The sequence below is a fragment of the Octodon degus genome, unplaced genomic scaffold (assembly GCF_000260255.1).
Source record: "Octodon degus isolate 3935 unplaced genomic scaffold, OctDeg1.0 scaffold00168, whole genome shotgun sequence".
NCBI lineage: Eukaryota > Metazoa > Chordata > Mammalia > Rodentia > Octodontidae > Octodon > Octodon degus.
This window is the reverse complement of record NW_004524744.1, coordinates 3414415-3419035: the sequence shown is the minus strand read 5'-3', so window position 1 is coordinate 3419035 and position 4621 is coordinate 3414415.

Below are 4621 nucleotides of genomic sequence, written 5' to 3'. Positions count from 1 at the left end.
ACTCATCCACATGGCTGACACTGGATCTACAAACTGTGGTACAGGGTTTCAGGGTAAATCCTGAGGGGATTTGACTGACCTTGTCAGATACAAAAGTTACTAGCAAAGGATCTACAAACTGTGGTACAGGGTTTCAGGGTAAATCCTGAGGGGATTTGACTGACCTTGTCAGATACAAAAGTTATATTTCTTGTTATGTAGGTCTTGCTTTATCTTGGTCTTAACCATCCAGCAGAAAAATATATAATAAGGTAGGAAAAGTAAAGTCATATTAATATGCTGAGCTTTAAAGGGTTCAAGTCAACAACTTCTGACAATGCCAGTCCTACAGATAACACACTACTATTATGGACTACTGGACTATATTATATTATTTTGCTGAATGCATGCACCTACAATATTTAAGTGGCAATGGAATATCCATCTTTGACAAAACTAAACAAAAAAGGGGATACAAATAAAGGACCATTTTGTATTTGTATATACAAAATAGTTAGGATAGACATGCATCTACTTTCTCTTAATGCAATGAGAAGATAGATTTGTACTAATAGTGTTTGGACAGGATATCATGTCTACATCTTGCACCAGGAATGACCACTACAAAGACAACAACATGCAGTGTATTAATTATTGAAACTGTCCTATTAATCAGTTTAGAAACTGTCTCATTGCTAATTGTTTCTCAATAAAATTAATAATAACAATAATAATAATAATAATAATAATAATAATAATAAAGTGCGTATCTTGTCTCTGGTGGCCTCTTCACACTTCCTCTCTCTGCTAGCTGTCTGCCATGGCTGAGCACTTTTCTCTCCCACCTGCTCTCTACCATGATGGCCACCCTGGGCCCAACAGCAATGGAGTCTGCTGACCATGGACTGAGACCTCTGAAACCATAAGCCAGAGCAAATTTTTCCTCCTTTAGGTTGTTTTTCTTGTATTTTGTCCCAGGGACAGGAAGCTGGCAAACATGGTGCGACAGAAAGACAGCATTTTGAAATACTTTATTTCATGCTGTAATTGCTCATCAGAAATGCCACTCTGATTTCTGTTTATGTTAAGTTCTCTGACAGTCACGCATCCTTTTGATACTACAAATGGAGCAGGTAAATGGTTGAAGAAGGCAGGAAGGAAAGGATGACTGTGTCCTTCCCACATATACCACACACCACTTACCCTCTTAAAACTTATTTCCTGTGTGAAGTTCATGTGGACAGCACCACACACAGAGGAATTTGAAGCCAAAACACAGGACTGTGACAGAAGGAAAGCCAGTTCTTTATGGTACTCATAGCAGAAGACACAACAAAGAAACTGTACACCTAGATAATGTTAATAGTGCTTCAAAACTTTGTCTGAAATGACAATTAGGATAGAAGTAAAAAAGACTCCTATTGAAAATCCATAAGGCTGAATTTTAATCCTACAGCCCACTTACACACATATGCACATGCACCCAGGCATGCACATACCCACACACACACACACACACACACACACACACAACTGTGTGGCCTTATTCAGACTTCAGTACCTTATGTTTATTCTTGGCAAAAGTGAGGATAGTAATTTTTCTTTGATGTTCTTTGTGTTTAAGAAAATAAGAACACAGATGTGACTGAATGTAACATCATTCCACAAACCTAATTTCTATGTTGTGTGTCAAAATAACGTGCTTTACTAACATTCAAAAAGCACCTTGCCATTGTACAAATATAAAAGCATTTTAATCGGGTACTTTTGCCTGGGAGAAAAACAAACAGAAACAAATAAAATTAATGAGAGTGGATGTCATAATTTGTGGCAAAGGAGCTTGGTCTACTTGTTTTGATACAAGGTTGGGTTACAAATCCCTACAGGTATTTTAGCAGTTGAAAGAATTCCAGGAAACATTTGTGGGTTACAGAAGGCATAAGAGTTATCTGCCTTATGCTGAAGGGCGAGACAAAAGGGAAGGGAGATGAGCGAGGGAAAGCAGCCCACCTGGGGCCTTCCATTGCCTTCATACGGCTACCCATTTTGCACATAGAGCAGTGTAAAAGCAACGAGAGCCACTGATGTGTAGTCTTTGTTTCCTCTCAGCCTGCCATCTGGAACAGCACTTTGCAGAGCCTTAGCCATTTGTCTACTCTTTGGAATAGAGGATTTCCCCCTTGAGTTTCCAGATAGCTTTGTTTTATTTTTTTTTTCCTTTTGTGTTTGCTTGTTTGTTTGTTTTTGGTGGAACTGGGGATTGAACTCAGGCCCTTGCACTTGCCAGGCAAGCACTTATTCTACTGAGCTATCTCCCTGGCTTCAGATATCTTTGCATTCTGGAAAAGGTGTCAGAATACCTTTGTAGCAGCCATGGTAGTTAAAAATGCGCCTGGCAAGTGCAAGGGCCTGAGTTCAATCCCTGTACCACCAAAAAAAAAAGTGAGTGTCATGAGGTATGTGAAAAAGATCACCTCACATTGACTGAATTGAATAAATTTAAAGTATATAAATTGCTAAAGAAGAACAAACTGTAGCTCACTTTCATTTCTATTTCTCCTTTAATAAAATCAATTAACAATCTCAGTGCTTTAGGAGTGTACCCTATTTATGATCAATGTTTGAGCATTTTAAAAGTCTTACTTTTTAAATCAAATAATATTCCTTATTGCATTATTTGATTTGTTATATGATTTGATTTGTTTGGAGAAAAACATATTTACTATGACGGGTCATTTTGGTGAAAGTTTAGAGCTCATTCAAGGTGAAAATTAAAAGATCGATGTGTCTTAAGAAAAAGAATAATTCTAAGGGAGCCATCTATTTCAGTGTTAAAGGTCATCATTTTGATTTTTTTCTTTTTTTCATGGTACCTGGGATTGAACTCGGGACCTTGACTTGTCAGGCAGCCACTTGAGCCACTGAGTTATCTCCCCAGCCCCATTTTTGAAATTATTGTGAAGAATATTTATTACCTTTTTATTTACTGATTAGGAGAAGGGAAATTTTTGCGCAGTTCCTTTGCTATTGCTTCACAACTAGAATGTGATCATGAGGAGTAGGATTGTTAACTAAGCAAGACACTACCTGTACCAGTCTCTTGGATATTTTGGTTCCAGTTTCTTGAAAGGTATCACAGGAAGCCACCTTCCATATAGACACTGGAAACCAGGGAATACTATGGGCCTAAGGATTACTTCAAGATACAGTCATTGAACTTCAAGAAACCAACATACATCAAAACAGCAGCAGTAGAGACTGCCTGGGGAAACAACCCAGCATTTCTTTCTCTTCTAGCACACCTGACCCAGGAACACAAGCTTGCCGTGAACCTCGGGACACGTCCTGGCTGCCTCCTGGAGCAAGCTTCTCAGCATCTGAGCCTCAATGGCCTCCTTTGTGTAATGGGAACATTTTCCCGACTGCCTGAGTGCTCCTGGCACCTGGGAAGTCTCAATAGCATTGGCCATCAAAATACAATCTGTGATTTCCCCACTAGGAGATTTTGCAAAGTAATTAACTGATTAATTAATTAGTTTGGATATTTTGATGCATGTAAGTAAACACTTCTAAATGAACTTTCCATTTCCAAGTCAGCTTTCTTAAATTCTGTGAAAAGTAATAAGATACTGCTTAACTTGAGCAGTAAAAATCACAAGGGATTTATTTTGTTATGAATATCAAATACAATGACATCAGATGATACATAGAGAAATGATTATTCCCCAATTTAACAGTAGTCAGTCAATCCCCAGTACCACACGCTGTGCTGGCCCTGCCCCCAGGGTGTCCTGAGCCTGCGACAGAGTCAGGGCATGGTGATGTATACCTGTAATCCCAGGACTAGAGAGACTGAAACAGGAGGATCACTATGCGTTGAGCTACATAGTGAGGCCCTGCACAAAATACAATAATAATAATAATAATAATAATAATAATAACAACAACAACAATAGTTCATGAGGATTACAGATTGTGAAATGATGCTCTCCCACATCTTCCTGGTCCTGGATTGATGATATCTCTGCACCCATGTCATGAATTGGTCCAAGGAGCATGGCCATATCTCTTCTAGATAACAAAGGTATATCATGCTGTGCCAAAAGAAAGCTCTAAAATGACATTCCACTTGCCTAATCAGTATACTACAAACTTGCTCTTTTGCAGATTTCCCTAGACTGCCTACATAATTGAAGCCACATTAAAGAGACATTCTTATGTTGCAAGCATAAAACAATCAGACTAATGAAAGCAGGAGCAAACATTCCATTTATGGGGAAAACAGAGTTATTCTAGGAAACACACCTAATACTAAACTCAAATGTTGCTTCTTGTGTTTCAATTTGAAGCTCTGAGAGCAACTGGACACAGTATTCCATGTCATATTTAACTTGTATTTTGTTTTTATTTCTTTTAAATGTTTGCATACTGTAAAGTTCATTCTTTTTGGTGTACTCATTTGAACATTGTAAATACCTTTTCATCACTATCATCAAGATTTTAATATGGTTTTAATTGACTTTAAGTGGTATTATGATGATGAAGTATTAAAATGTCACCTAAAAGTCACATATGTTGACAGATGGGGCTTTCATAAAGTGATTGGGTCATAGGAGCCCTCTCTTCATCGGTATACGAAGCT